The 16,892-nt window shown below is 38.4% G+C and overlaps 1 protein-coding gene across 1 annotated transcript in view; it reads left to right on the top strand.

Moving 5' to 3' along the window:
- The window catches only part of THADA (THADA armadillo repeat containing), a 166,465-nt gene that overhangs the window by 139,540 nt on the left and 10,033 nt on the right, over positions 1-16,892 (top strand). The window lies entirely within an intron of this gene.

Genomic DNA, 16,892 nt, shown 5'->3' with positions numbered 1-16,892 from the left:
CATTGATTCATTATTAGACCTTGAAATCCATTTAGATCCAGATCAACAAAGACAATTCTTGGCATACCCACAATGTGCTTTCGAGGATGTGGGCCTTCTTGTCTGCATGTCCTAGTTTACTCAACCCGATTCATTTTAAAATAGCCACAAAACTTGAGTAGGCTTAACTAATTAATGTGCTTCACTTTGAGAGTCTTTGCTGACGCATTCTTCTATGTGTTGTGAATAAATTAGAATTTGCTACCAAGCTCATCTCTCTCTGGTGGTCCCTACTGGTCTGTGCTACTCAGTAACGCCTGTACCAACTTGTCTGCAGTCAGTTCAGATTAGTCGGCCATCTCCATGTGAACATCTGCTAGACTGGAGATAAAGCAGCTCTGTGGTTTTAAAAAAAAAAAAAAAAACCACCTAAGAAAAGGCAGTAAAAATGTATGTTTGCCACTACTGTCGATAGAAGTAGCCAGGAATGTGCTCATGTGGCAGATTTGTTTCTGAGCTGGCACTGTTCAGGCACAGTGCTATGGGTTGGGAGAAGGTAAAAGGAAGGATGTGTTACGGATGGCTTTCATGTTCCTGTTAAATCCCACAGCCATGATTCCAGCACTCTTGTTGCAGCTCTGGCAATTTAACTACTCCCAGCTACAGGTCTCTTGAGTATCAAGAGGCTCTGCATGTGTGTGCCTCAGGTCCCTGACACTGGCCTTTGGGGCACATTCTCAAATGTCTGAAGATGGTACTTTCTCTGGAAATAATACAATACTGGATTTTCTCTCTGGCTCCTTGTATCTTCTCCCTTCTTCCTTGTTGTATCCCTGTGCCAAGGGATATTGCCCTGTAACTGGATGAGGGCTCTGTCCTACTAATTAATACTAAGGTCTCATCAGTGCTTGCTGTTACAACTTACCACTTTGTAAAGCAGAAGTGGCCATAATCAAGGAAATAACATCATAATTGTTTTTTATTTGCTATGTTCCTAATTGGGATAGGGACCCCCTCCCCAAATTTATGTTAACCCCTTAGTTATACTTAGTTGTGCCTTCTTGTTCTTTCACTTAGTGCTTTTAATGAAATCAGTGTCTTTCATCTGTGACTAGCAAAGAACGTTGCTTTTGAAAAGAGAATCCAGTTTCTTTCCACCTCCATTTTACATTATTATTGTTCCTTCCTGTGATCTCTTTTTTTTCCCCACTAAATTCCTTTCACTTTTTGTGCTTTGCTTTCTAGCTTTTGGGGGAGCAGGGGAAGGAGTTCTGCCCCTGTGGATTTTGTTTACAACCGGATTAAAATAAGCTTACCTTTGAATGTTGTTTGTTACTTCCATCTACCCCCTTTCTTTTCATGTGCACATGAGAGTATGCAGTATGTTTGGGTCTGGGGTTTAGACATTTCATGGATCACCAGTGCTCTCTGTCCTGGCAATTTTTAAATTACATTCAAATATCTACTTTTTTTTTTCCCCAGTTTTCATACCATGAAAGTCTGCTCTTTAATCACAGCACTGATTTTAAAATATCTAAGGTGAAATTCATTAGAAGCTATAAACCATCTCTCTTTAAACCTTTTATTTGATAACAAATTGCTGGATATCTTACACTGACTGACTTTTCATTTCCATTATACTATGACAAATGAGTATTGTGGCCCAGCAGTTTTATCACAAGATCAGAAAGAAAGATGACTCAAGAGATCAGAAAGAGGAATGGATGTTTAGAAAGCCATTTTCATACGTTCTGTGATTGTTCCAGTTTTATTCCATTGCCATTACCAGTAGCTAACATGACAGAAGAGTAGAGAGACTATTGCAATTTCAGCTTCATTTGTGCATCAAAAATGTTTATGTCCAGTAGCCATTATATTTCCAGAAATACTGCACTGTAGAAATAGGTTATGGTGTGTTTCACCTTTTAGTGCTGTTAATTTGCCATACACAGAGTGGGAATGCTGCTCACAAAATCCAAGCACTGGACGTGCCAGAAATTTTGGCACTAGCATCATTATATCCACTCTTCACCAAATCTCGCTCTCGCTGTGTACACAGCGCGTAAGATAGTAGGCTGTAGCTGCCTAGAGAACTGTATTGTCGGCTTAGGAAATCAACACCTTAAGTGTTTCATTTATATGTGAGATCCAAAGGAATCCCTGATTATAGCATGACAACTGCCCCTGCCCTTCATGCATGAGACAAGCTGTCATCTGCTTTTCCTGTGAAAGAATGGAGTATGAGAGAGTGTATACTTGTGTGTAACAGCTGGACCAAGACTGAATTTGTATTCTGCTTCAGCAGTGTAAGATGTGTGAAGTTGGACTGTTGTTAATAATAACAAAGTTATTTGCATGGATTGTTCATATAGTTTTTATAGGACGTTTTTCCTTTACATACATGTTGCTGAATAACAGTGCAAATGTGTAGCAGTATGATAGTGTCAAATAATAGGTATTTTCAGGTCATTTATAGATGGTGAAACTAGAGGCAAATGATCCCGTCTATTAGTGTGGTTTCACAGTAACAGCTCCTATCTTGTGTAATTCTTTGAAATGTTATGTGAGCTCCTGGAAAAGAATATGAACTTGGTTTCTTGTTACTCCCTCATGGCTTTTAGTGAGGGCAAACCCCCCAGTTTCCTCAAGTAACTAATCCATGCAGCTTTGGATCACTGAAATTATGTGAGCAGTAACCTTTCAGAGTCTGAAATGCAAGGTAGCAAATGTGATAAAGAACCCTGTGAAAATTGCAGCCCTCATTTTTGTTTGAAAGGAGAAAAGCTCAGAAGACCAAACACTGATACACAGCAGGGCTCCTATCTTCGCTGTAGCCTACCCTCCACCTCCCAAGAAAACCCCTACAAAACCTACTATTTTTTATAGAAGGCAAGGACTTCCACTGTTACCAGTAAAGTTAATTTTTTAAATTTCTTTTATTCATACAGGGAGGCTTGATTTAATTTTGTAGTAAGTGTAAAAGCACATAATTAGGAGAGGAAGTTACTGAGGTTGGCTGACAGCAGTCATTTTCTGAGTAGAGCAGGTCAAACAGAATCCTCTCTCACTAGAAAGGAGAAAACCTTTTGTTTTCCTTGCTAAAGATGCCAACTTAGAAAGTGGTTAAGGTTTTCCTAATAACTTGAACAATATAAACCCCATCTGTAACTCAAGGTATTGTATGTACACTTTGTTGTTGTTTCCTCATGCATTGAGGTGTAAACTTCTGGGGGATTGTTTTATTCCTTTTAGTGTGAGGGCGGGTACAGGAAGTATTGTATTCAGTGTAAATGTAGAATAGCTGCTTTGAAATCTAATTAAATTAGTGACCCATGGCTGTGTAAAGTCTAGACCTATTCACAGCAGCATTTCTTATCCAAGAAGGTTAGCCCTTACAAGAAAGAAGATCATTTAAGTCAGGGAAATAGGAGTTTTCTTTCTCTACTCATGATCACTTTACTGAATATCCTGAAAAATTCAAGTAACTCAGTGCTAGAACAAAAACTATTTTCCTCTGTGGCTTTTTTTATCTAGAGAAGCGTTACCTTAAGTAAAGTTATGAGCTTTTCACTACTAGAGAAGTTTGAATAAACTATTTTTTACTATTATAGCTAAGGCAGTGCAATTCTATAAAATTCTTTATAAAAAATACCTTTAGTCAGCTTAACCTTTATGTTGGTAAATTACCAAATTAGTCTTAAATTGGTTTAAGAGCATTTTTAGTGTTGTCAGCATTAGCACCAATTTAGCTGATTTTTAAAATTGAGCTGAAACAAGCTTAGATGAGCAATTAGATTCACAGACGAGTAAATCTTTTGAAAGTGCCTGAATGATTTAGCAGCCTAAAAATTCTTCTTGAGTATAATTTAGGCCTTTGGGACCCTTCTGCTACAGTTCTTGTGAAATAGCAGCATAGTATAGAGATGAGCAAGTAAGCTCATGGACTGGAAGTTGTGTGGGTGCAGCACAAGCGAGATAAATGGCCCGGTCTGAGCAGCGTTATCACTGGATGCGTTGTAAGCATCTTTGAAAATCAGTCCAGTGTTGTTGTTATTTCCCTTAGTTCTTAAGTAATTCTGAGAACAGGATCGGCACTATAAATGATGTAGTCAGTTTTGAACGTATTGCTGATTTAATCCACTGGCCAAAAATTCAGATATATTAATCCTGTTCTTTCTGCTCCCATTTCACATGCTTAAGAAATAAGCGATAGGTGATAATCCTGTGCCAGGAGTTTCTGAACAAAAGGCAAGACAAAGCTCTCTTTTCTTCTCTTGATTGTTGTTCCCTTCCTGATAGATTCTACTTTTTATCTTCAGAAAAAATAGTCAGTGAAAATAACAAATGTCCTACTTTTTGATTCACCAGCAAAAAACCATTATTAGCTGGCTGGTTTAAAGAAGCTGACTCCCCCTTCTGAAGGGCATCCTCTTGGGAAGGGGGTGGCACTGTTCTACGGAGCAGACTGGGTTGAGATTCTTGTGGAAGTCTTCACTGCTGGGTATTGACCGGTGTTTTAGTGGCCCATAGTATCTCAGCCCTATCTTACTGTATCAGACTAAATGCATGTAGGAGCCTTTCAGCAACTTTTATTTTGCTTACTGATTAGAGAGTATAAATGTGTGTAAAAGCAGAAGTTAAAATGTGCGGGGGGGGGGGGGGAATACCACTTAGTAAGATGAAAGAACTAAAACATTTTCAGGGTGACTTTGAATTCCTTTCTAGGCTTTAGCATTCGACTGAGTAGAACCTTTTTCTTTGTGAACCATACTGTCTCCTTGGCATGAAGAAAAGCAAAGCTGCTTGTTTCTTGCGCCTCTATTTTTTTTTGCACACGTCATTAATATAGAAAGTAAATTCAAAATAAACTTCATTAAGCTACAGTAGGTGTCTCTATCATGAAGGTGTGTGCAAAAAGGCTTATTTGTGTGGGATTTTTTTGGGGTGGTGTTGGTGTAAATCAGCTTTAGCAGAGGTAGGAAAGGAGAAGTTAAGAGAAGATCAGTCTAACTGTATTAACAGTTGAAAGAAACGAGAAGAAATCCTGCTCAGATTTATGTTTCTTGTTCCTAGCCTCTAAAAATCTTCCTCAGTGAACCTAAAGCTGTGCAGAAGTTTTTATACATATGTGCCCTAAGAAGATCTAGTAAATCACTTGAGTGAGAGATAAGAGATAATACAGTCTGTGTGATGTTAATGCAGCACAATGGTCTGGCATTCATCATCAACACCACAGGTGATAGCAAATCATAGGTGACTGGCATGATCCCAAAACTTGTACCCCAAATGTCCTTTACAACTGATCCATGAAGTATTTCAGAACAAGTGACTCAGATTTAATCTGCTTCAGTTGCTAGTGAAACAACTAAGAGTAAATGCTGGGCAAACCTAAAATGCTAAAAATACCATTGTCATTGGTAGGGTTCAGCTGCATAATAAAAGCATACCACGTATTGCACAGGAAACAGTAAAGAAAGATATTTTATTTTAATTGTTGCCTCAAGTGCCTGTTGGCATTTGAAACCGTATTTTCAAGCTATTCCTTGAACTACGTGCAAACTTTGGCCACAGAAAAAGGAGCTTTTCTTCCACGTGTTTACCGTTGGGTAAATGTGATAAATAGGTTTCTTAAACATCAGTTCATCAGCGTGTTGAGTTCACCCTCCTCTCCCTAGACCTAACTGTTTACTTAGAAAGTGCTAAGTCTGTGCTGCGGGAATCGAGTGGGAGAGTAACTGGGGGTTAGAACCTGTGCACCGCTACTTGCGTGCAGTATCCAAATTGTAAGTCGCTGTGTCTCTCTCTGGATGAAGTATGTAAAGGAGGGATGCCAACAAGATGTTCAGAACTCTCCTTTTCAAATGACTAACGTCTTCATCCTCTTGCAAACTTGGGGACAGAGTCACCATTTTTTGCTTTATTTCTGTGTTGGCATAGCCTTCTAGTGAGGCAAATGGGAGGACTGTCATGAATAAAACCAGTTTCAGGTTACTCTCATCCTGGACAATGATTAATGTGTAGGGTTCAACTTTTCTCATGCACAGGGTGACTTGCCCTGATGTTCGGGTTAGGCTAATAGACCTCTGAGGCCCCAAACAACTCCTTTAGTTGTGGCTCTTAAAACCAGTTCTGGCAGCTGCCTGGCTTTGCGAAGTAAGTCGTAATTACTTGAACATAAACTAGGGAACTGCATGCATGCAAACTGGTTTGAGGATGCATTAACTGGAGTCTGTGGCAGGATCATAGGTGATAGATTTCCTTTTCTTGATTTGTCAGACTTGTGCAGTTTCTTCTCTATTCCAAGATTTGAATTTCTTTTCCATTTAGAGATTCGATGGAGGGGTTACAAAAGGCACAAAGTCAGAACTTGTCTGCAGAAAGAGCTGTGCTAAAACTGCTGTCTGGAGTTCTTCCACTAGCCAGCCTGAAAAACAGAGGTTGTTAGTTAGTGCTGTGGATGGTTACAGCTGCATACAGAAGATTGAACATCTTCATTCTGGATACATGACTTCAGCTGCTCTGGTGTGGAAAGTTAAGAGCTTCCCACAATTGGATCAATTTCAGGTCCTTCCAACTGCCCTGAGTAGGAAAAAGCAGCAAATTGGAAATAGCATTTAAAAAGTACTTATTGCCATCCATGATATTTAAGCTACTTTGAGAGTCTTTTGTAATTTTGGAATCTGTTGGTCAGAAAAATCTCCCTGTCAGATCTTGTGATATGCCACGGGTTGCTTGGGAACGGTCCAGAAAGTCTCACAGCGTCGTCTGGGTTACTAATGGAAAACTGCTAATCATGTTAGCCAAAATATGTTTATGTTACTTGTATTGGGGACAAGTGGAAGGAAGTTAATGAAAATTTTTTTTCTGGGATCAGCTTCAGGATTTCTTCTGCTTTGACAGTCTTCTTGATAACTGCATTCTGGTAACTAGATGCGCAGCTCACTGAAAAGAACTGGATTTCTAAACCTGCTATAAAAGAGGAGTGTTTTGAGCTGAATGTTAAGATTTAAATGGAAGGTGGCATTTATCCAAATGGCCTTTAAGTAGTGGAAAGCAGAAAAGGCACATAGTCAAGACCCATCGAAGCAGAAGGAGAAGAGTATGATAAAGACATGATACAATCAAAAGCAGAAGAAACTCACAGCAAAGCAGAACAAGATGATTTTCTGCGAATGAAATTTATTTTTAAAAGATTGTGCATGGAGTCTAGGTAATAGCCTATGTTGAAAGCAATACTTCTTGCAGCCTTAGTGGAGAGGTGTGAAGTAGTGGCAGCGGTTTGCGGTATTATGTTCAAACATGGTGTAGGACTGTATTCAGGGACACTGTAAGGTGGTGACATCTCTTCAGTTATATTAGATAAGGCACGCTGAGGACAGGAGGAAAGGTCAAACAGCTGCGGGCGTATTCTGGGAATCCTCTGAAGCGGGTCCTAGCAAGGGAGGCAGTGGGTGTGCTGCTGAGAATTACTAGAACACTCTGCATGGTGAAGTGCACTAGATGTTACTGAAACGTACTGTAAACCATGGAAGGTAACATCACCAATAATGTACTTACGCGATCTGTAACTGTAGGATCATAAGTAGAATAAGGTTCACAGAGAAGAAGGACAACATTCTCCTTAAAATGTTGAATGTTCAGCCTTCTGCTTAGGGCTGCATCTTTTCTTCCCTTCCATGCTTTTAATGGTGAATACTTCCTTATTCACATGGACAGAACAGGATTTATGCAGGGAGACAAACGAGTAACAATGACCATTTATATCCTGGCAAACTAAATAGATGGTAAATACCTGTGCTAGTTGGTGACTACCTGATGACTATGGTGACCTTACATGTAAGAAGCTTGTTCTGGAAAGCAAAATGACACGTGGTAGAGATTATGAAATACTTAGTGTGGCTAGAAGCTATAATTTGGGGGTTTTTACATCTACTGTCATAGTTCTGAGAAGGTAACAATTACAGGTCAGTTGCAAGGATGAAAGAATTGAGCTCTAGGAGTGTAAATGAATTCATCTGGGCTCTCTGCTAGAATAAATTTAGGGCTGTTTCAGGAGCAGATTTGACCTGTAGCCTGGTCATATCATATTTTTATGCTAATAGGTATATTTTGGGTCTTTGTAATAATATTTCTTCTATATCTGACATTCTAGTTTTATACCCTAAAAATATCTCCTATTGTTATGAAAACTTTTGGAAGATCTGATTGGGAAGTAATTGAGGTCTTATAGATTGCATATGCAATCTGATTGTTTCCTGGTTTAATGGTGACTCTTGAATAATGTTTAGCTGTTGTCCCTAGGTACAGAAGAAAAGTTGGCTGACAAAGATAGAAAATCAGCTTAAATATTTTTGTTCAGAAAACTCTTTGCTAATTACCTTTGGGCTCAGGGACCCAACACTGAACACTGACTGCCTTTTGTTTTCTTTCTGATGCCAGTTCTTTTCTCTTTAGTCACAAAGCCAGCACAGAGGAAGGCTGTTTGCTATCCATAGCTTACCTACTAAACTTGGAGTCTTTGTATCTGGGTAAAATATTAATGAAGAACCATTTATTGGAAACCAAAGTGAATTCACACCCTCCTGCAGTTTTTTATGAAACTTCCTAAGCTTATGAAACCAGGTTTTCTGATACATGCTGTAAAAGTGTTGTCCCTGTTAGCTTAACAAGTGTGTGCCCTTTTGATACAACCAAAATAGCACCACTGTTGAGCTTCCTCTGCTTTTAAAACATTGCACTTTATTTCTGAGAGCTATCTTTGGTATGTTAGTGTTAAAAAAAAAAAAAAATCCTGTGTGTGTTTCTTTTATTTATTTATTATTGGTTTGCTTTTTACTCCTGGATTAATTATAGAAAAAGTAAGTAGCAGTGTTAATTACCTTCACTGAAAAAAATAGTTTTGCAAGCCAGGCCAGTAAACTATGCAAAATCAGCCTCTCCAGGAGTGAACAAAACCTGAAGGACTGATCACATTCTTCTGAACAGAGCTATTTCATGCTTTCTCTGCTTGAGCTGAAAGTTTGCAGAAGAGCTAGTGCTTTGGAACAAAAGTACTCTTCACAAAACAGTGAAAGAATGTCAAGGAATGCCAGGTGAAAATAAATTGTATTATCTGCCCTGTGTTGACTAGTTTTTACAGCTAGGTCATGAAGAGTTCTGGTGGTTTTTTGTTGTTTTGGTTTCTTGTTTGGTTTTTGTCGCTGGCATTGTGCATTGCTAATTGTGGGCATGCTAATAAGCAACAAAAATGTTCAGCTTTTTCATCATATCTAGACTTCTGTAAATTATTTTTAACAGATTTATTTAGAGACATAATAGAGGTTCTGTGATATATGAAGGTTGCAGGACCTGGCCTACAATCTGTATGACTTTTTGCTACTGTATTCTGCTCTTGTGGTACGAAGGTTCAAATGTATTATTTGAATTAATGGACTCCAATTCTATTGGTTTGAGTAAGCTGAAATTAAACTTGCAATAATAATGTTGTAGCTTATCGTTCTTCTGTAAAAATGAAGTCTGGGCACAAATTGCATTGTTTTGCTGACCAGTTGCTGCAGTTCTCTAATTTTATTAATACTGCTTCTTCTGTTTCATTGCTGCTATGAAAGGGTAAAGCTGTCCCAAGAGATTTCTTTTTGAAAGACCAATGGCTACAGAACTGACCAATTTGATATAGGGGACAGTTATTAATAAAAATATTTTTCAGCTAGATTGTGTTGCAAAAAAGTCTGCCAAGTAACAATGGAAAAGAAATCCTGTTACTTCAAGAATTGTTTAAAGATTAGGAATTGGGAAAAGGGAATAGGGGAAAGAAGAACACTGGAAGAATGAAAGGGAGTTGCATATAGTTTAAAAAGAAAGAATTTCCTTTTGTAAGGAGCTCACTTTCTCCTAGCATCCAACAAGGGGTTAGACATGGTTGAAAATAGGGATAGGAAGTTGGTGTTAATTCTTCAGTCATTCATTAGCTGGCACAGGTGAAAGCTGGAACAAATGGGGTGCTATTCTAACTGGGACTGTGCACAAAAAAGCTTCGGTTATCCATAACATGCAACTGCCCCACTCCTCCTCAGATTGCTTAAGATGGAGAAGGTCTAATGAGGGAAGGCAGTCCAAATGAAAGTGGCCCAGCATCTCTGATGTTTCTGGTGTCCTGAATATCAACTTCACATACAGTGGAGTTGAGAATCGTATTCTAGAAGTTCTCATCTGAAGGATTTGGGAGAGCCCTGGGTAGGCACACCCATATACACTCAGCATTCTTTGTAACGGCTGAGATAGGTAACTACTGAAAGCATGTGATGGGCTGGAGAGCTTGCTAAATTTTACGAGTTTTCAGTTAATTATTTCCATACCCTTGTTACCTCATAGCCCTAAATGCGCAAAACTTTGAAAGTCTATCTCAATACTATAGACGTCTAGTTCGTAAACTGTTCATATTTAACCTAAATATATGAAATGTTAATTTAAATATCTATATTATACATAGAAAGAATAGAAAAATGTATGTTAAGAATTGCATGTATAATGCTATGAGAAATAAATTTATTTTTTGTAAATGTATTGCTTATGGAAAACTCTAATTGACCGCTGTGGACAATGAAGGTCTCTGTCTTTCAGCAGCAGAGGTTGAACAGATATCAACGGTGCAGATTTCTTCTTATTCTGCCCTTTGCATCGTAAGATACCACCTCTGCAAGAACGATACTGAAAACCTGCACAGAGTCCTATGCAAAATATATATCCCATCCCCCATTTCAAGGTGTGCATGTGTAGGATATTTATATTTATTTGTAACGTCATTTTGGACTGAGAGGTATTTCACCAAGAATGAGGAGGTTATACATTTCTGCAAGCAGATTTTTGCACACAGAATTTCATTTGTGTATGTGTGGGTGGGAGTGAGGTAGGTAATATAAATACCTTTGCAAACTAATGTAAACCACCAGCTTGTTTTCGCACGTGGTGTTTTTCATGACCAAGATAGTACCCACCTGTGCCAGAGTCAAAGCAGCACCCTAGAATGAAAGGTGGTTTTATTGTATTGCTGCTTCCCTGAGCCATAGCCTTCCCACTGATTTGGTTGCTTTAATTCATGGTGTGTTGATGGGCGCGTGGGAAGCAGTTGTGGGACACAATGGGCTCTTACTTCAAAACCTAAGATGTGTAAAACTTGATGTCTTTTTTTTTTTCCCCCCTATAATCAGTTCCAAATGAGGTCTTACAAGGGGAACTCGGAACTGGCTTGGTTGAACAAATTGATTTCTCATGCATGAGAAAGTCAAGTTAAACATCCTTGGGAAGCCTAGAAATTTAGATTTCAAGAATTAGACTTTTTATAAAGAGCTTTTGATTTGTTAGATTTAGAGGAAGACTGTTGAAATCACTTTGAGGAGCAGAATTATTTATGGCAGTTGCTTACAGTACCAATGTAATGCCACATTCACATGTTTTTAATTTTCTTCCTTTGCATGGTCTGTGCTGTGTTAATGATCACCTTGTCATGCTAGCAGTGGAAAACGGTTTTATAAATAATTCCCACTGGTAAGATGAAAGTGTTAACAGAAATACTTTAGTGAAGGTCTTGATTAACTTACACACTTGGCTTGATCACAGTGGAGGTTAGACTTACAATATCTTGTTACCAGGGCTAATAAAACACATTCATTTTTTCATGTACTATGTTAATTACCCTTTTACTTTCGCTCACGTGCAGGCACACACAAGCTGATTTCATGTTCGTGTTGAAGGCCACAGTTACACTTCGTAGACTTCTCCTTGCTGTACTTACAAGTTCATACCCAAACAAAACCAACCTTCCCTAATTCCAGAATCTGTATATTGTAAAACTAGAACTTCAGGACTGTAGATTGTTACACTTAGGTGCTCAGCTTAACCTACTTTTGCTTTAAATAGCAGAAGATAGATTTTTTTTCTTTTTGATTTCCCCATAGTTGCTGAAAGCACTCTGTCTAATGTATAGGCATTAAGAAGCACAACTAAGAATTAAATTTCCAGAATATCTTTCCTCTTTAATTCAAATTCCCCAAATGTAAATTATTCAAGGAAATCATCGTATTGCAATATAGTATACTAGCATCCCATATTCAATCACCACCACCTCTCAGAAACATCAGGAAAACTGGTATGTCCCATGTTGTCTGAAGGCTGGTAGCAGCAGGATCAAATAAACTTGTGTTAATGTACAAGTCAAGGGTCTTTCAGAAAAGATGTTCCCAATATTGAGTTCCTTCTTCTAAAGCAATGTGTGTTGTGTAGATTAATTTAATTAGGCAAGATCATACTGAGAATGGGAAACAGTCTCTCAGGTTATATTCCAAAGTATAGAGGCCTTGATTCTTTGGAGCAAATGACTTCACGCTCCCCTAATGCAAGGTTGGCGCAGACCTGGGAGTGCAAATACAGTGGTGCGTAAGGAGAGCTTAGGGATAAAGGGATCTCAGGGTGAAATAGTACTTATGTATACAAACTGGATTCTGTCCTCCCCTGATCTGTAGAACGCATTAGTGGTTTCTTTTCAAATTCATAGAAGTAGTAGAGGCAATACAAGCAGCCCCTGCTTGTTAGCTGCCTTCTTTTGCAATGTGTTTTAATTTTTGGCATGATTATCTTTGTGACACTGTGGAAGGCAGTCAGAGAGTAAAGGTAAATCCTCCAAATTAGAGGATTTTACGTGAATCTCACGATTAGTGGTGAAGGCTCAACTAGCGCCATCCACGGCAGAGTGAAGTAGAATATGGCCTGTCCTGAAGCAAACTCATTTGAAAAATGCTGATGGAAAAGTAAGATGTTAAAGGCAAAAAGAGTCTTCATGTTAAAGACATATGTGTCTATGTTAAAGATATATGCCAGTGTTGAGTGTAACTGCAAATGGCATTATTTATTTAAAAGAAAAGGAAAAGGAAAAAAGTTCCTGGAGCAGTGAAATGAAGGGAGCTTAGTTTTTTCATGGATTTGTTTTGCAGATAAGTGGATTTTCTCATCTCTGATGACTGAAGTTTCAGTCTTTCACTAGGTGGGACAGTAATAGGGTCTCTTTTCTTTACCTAACTGGCCTGTTTCATAGAAACAAGACTTAATATTTTGGATTCCCTTATCCTTTTTGTCAGACTGCATTGAAATTGTACAGCTCGTTCAGAAATTGTGGTGGGAAACATGCACACAGAAGCATGCCTGCTGATTTCCTTATTTTGTTAAAAAATGGGACAAATATCCCTTTGATGTTGTTTATACTTGTAGATTGCCAGTCTGATGGAACAAAGTATACCAGAGCTGTTATTCTTTTCTGTGTACTGAGAGCTCCCTTCATCTCTACCTGCCCTCCCGCTTCATCCTCCGTGTTTCTTGCACCTTTTCAACAGACCTTGAATTGACTTCTGTAAGCTTACTGCCTTCTGCTTTTCTGTATCCATCTTCTCTTTATAATTTGTTTTGTAAATTAAATTAATTGTGAACTGTGTATTTTTATAAGGAGCGTTGGATGGTCTGTTGTTAGGGTTGCCTAACACTTCTCATTACAAAACCCTGTTTTTCAGCTACTTGTGTTAATCCTTACTCGCGGGTACTTAGATTTTTCCATACTGTGAGTATTTTTTTTTACTTTAATTATTTGTTTTTATTACAGTAGACATGATTCTACAACGGAAATTAGGGGAAAATGCTATCTTTATGTAGGCTATGAAAAAAATTGAAGGCCTTTTCTTTGAATGCTGTTATACACATATGCTTTGGAGCAAGATATTTTTGTTAAAGTATGTACGAATTGGGCTGAGAAGTAAGACTATAAAATGCTATACTGTATATGTATATATTCGGTAGAGACTAAAAGAAGCCTAAAAGCTAAAACCTCCGAAGATTTTTGTGTTCACTAAACAGCTTAAATTTCTCTGCTCCTGAAATGTTACCTGTGTTCCCAGCAGGGCTACTGAGGATGCTCTGTGCCGGGAACGCTGTGCCTGAGAAGGACTCTACAGCTGTGGCTGTGGGCAGCTCTGGGCCAGGCTCCATTTAGGCATTTGAAATTAAAACTCCTGAGATTTCAATGATAACCTGCAGGTCATCAGCAAAATGGGGAGGAATGAGCCACCAGATCTGATTAGGGAAGGGAGAAAGCTAAATTAGAAAAATTCAGTGGACTGCTGAAAGAGTCAAGCTGAACCATTTCTTCTTTCTATGGACATCATATAAATACAGGTGATTTGTGAAGCACTCCATATCACAATGAATGTCTGAAAGTCACAGGTTACTTAGCCATTCTGTCTTCCTTGCCTGTTTAGAAAATTTTGGAATATTTGGAATAAGAAAGGTTCAAAGCCATGTATGAAATGCAGAGAGACTAGAAAGAGCGGTCTCTTCCCATTGATTGGGAAGTCCCTGGTGTTGTGTAGTTCATGTCTGCATTAATATGTGAGGCACAAATGTTTTCACTTTTGTGGTATCTTGTGCAAGGAGCACTTACATTCAGCACATCAGTATATTGGGGAAAGCACTCACAGCACTATCTTAGTTCCTTCTCAGTTGAAGAGACACAAAACAATTCTTCAAAAGACTTTGAAGGAAATGGAAAAGACAAATGTAAAATCTGTATTAGACAAGTATATTGGTATCTGTGTTAGACTTTCCATTGAAGAACTCTGATTACTGATTGAATAATACTTAGCAGTCAAAGAGTCAGTGTATATATTCACATTATATGCAAGACTAAGCAGCTCCTACTTCTCCCATAAATTTACTTGGAAGAAGGCCTCAAAGTAACTCATACAAATCATGTTATGATTTGCTCATCCACCGGAGCATGCCAAGGCCCCCAAAATGGTGTTGTGTCTAATGAAGATGCAGATAAAGTTGCAGGTAGCCACCCCACAGATGTCTGGGATAGAGACATACCATCCAAGTCACTTGGACCCTGATAGAGGATGCACTGATGACAACTAGAAGTTTCCTAGCAAGTCTTGACCCAGTCTCATTTAGATGAGACTTGTATGGAATTGCCAGAGCCTCGGGTATTTCAGTGAGAGAGATAAATAAGCCAGAGGATTTCCAAAGAGGTGTGGACCTGCCCATGTGAAGTGAAATGTCCTGGGTCACTAAAGGTACAAAATCCAGAAGTCACCTAGGAGGCAAGAGCTGTGTGGAAAAAAAAAAGATGAGTTTCTTGCTGTAATGTGAACATCATCTTGGGAATAAACGTTGAGTCCTGATACTAGAAGTGCCTCAGCCACGCTAGGGTGATGAGGATCAGCAAGCCTGTATGTTGACAAAAACTTTTGGTAGTAGAGGAGTGAGGAATATGTATGCTTCATCTCGTTTCAGAGTATATCTGAAAGATAGTCCCGAAACCAACTCACTCTCAAGTGAAATCATTGGTGCATCTTCTTCCCATTGTGAAAAGCAAATGGTTCTCTTATGGACTGAAAATGCTCTTGAAAATTTTTTCTGAGATAGGTATATTCTGTTCAGGATTGAGACATGCGGCTGCGCTTAATTTACCTGTTAGGGGCAGTTCTCCTGCAGGTGTCTAAGTGATCTGTAGTCACTGAATTGTTGAATAGGAGGTCCCTGGCAGCACCTGTCTGTCTAGACCACAGCTCGAGAGTCAGGCTGACATACTTCATTGGAGTATCAGGAAAAAAAAACATGTAACAACAGATCATAACTACACTGCATCAAAAGCAACTTGCAACAGGCATTGAAAGGCATTTGGATCTTGACAGGGAAAGAAAGGACATCCTCTCAGTCACTTGTTATTAATGCACTTGCAGTGTGAATATTTTGTGGTTCTGGTAGTTTCTAACATTGCAGTGTGTTTGCAAACTTAATGACATCTTTATGGCATTGTGTATCTGTGTATGTATATGACAGCAAAAGATAAAAATAACATAAGCCGTTCCTGACACACAAGTTTCATCCCTTTGTCTGTCTTACTCATTCATTGTCTGTCTGGGCTATATTGGAAGCTTTTGATGCAAGGGGTTTTTTTCACCAAGTGTTTGTATAGTGAACAGCTTCTGTGAGGTTTTGCACTTTATGATCTTACATGCTGAGATAATGGGTTTAGAGAATTGACCAGTAAAGAAAACAGAGAATATATCGTGAACCTTTTTGACATAAATTATTATAGAAAAGATTTATGGCACTTTCCATAAGAACAATTTTATAGTCACTTCATTTCAAATGTCACCCCTTTTTATTAAGTAATATGAAACAAAGATAAAAATTAAATATAAATAATCTTTATAATAGTTTCTCCGCATACTATTTCACTATCAGGTATCAGAACAGATAGGAAGACTGAGTTGATCAGGTTCCCAAGTTGCTTTTTGCTATTCTGCTCAAAAATACCTGCATTCAGTAAGTTGCACGTACACCTGGATCACATGTTTTGTCATAAGTTAGTAAGTGTCTTCTCTGCTGAGACATGCTCACTAGCCACAGCTTGCAGGAATCTGCAACTCTGCTTTGTCCCACCTTTTAGAGCAGAACTGCTGGAAGAAGGACGAGACATACCAATGTAAACTAATGTTCAGGAGAAAATGCAGAAAAAGATCAAAGCATATTGTAACCTAAGTGGTCTTGAGTAGTTCAAATTTTTATGTTTATTAGAAAATTTTCCAATAATCTAAAATTACTCTAAATTCCAGTAATTCAAAAGTGAATAGTTTGTTTAGCAGTTGTCACCAGCTGCAATAATCATGCATCTAGAACAAGGGTTATAGTACCAAAAAAATCAAGTATAGTGTTGCATCAGTACTGGTGTAGGAATACATAGCATTTTTAGGCTAAATTCCACCAACATACACAGAGTAATTCAGGTCACTTGGTTTAATTAAAGAAAAAGGAGCATTGAAACTCGTAATTGTCTTAGCAAGATTTATTGGTGTGTATGGTACTTG

Source organism: Gavia stellata, chromosome 2 (assembly GCF_030936135.1).
Source record: "Gavia stellata isolate bGavSte3 chromosome 2, bGavSte3.hap2, whole genome shotgun sequence".
Taxonomy (NCBI): Eukaryota; Metazoa; Chordata; class Aves; order Gaviiformes; family Gaviidae; genus Gavia; species Gavia stellata.
This window is presented reverse-complemented; position numbering and strand designations above follow the sequence as displayed.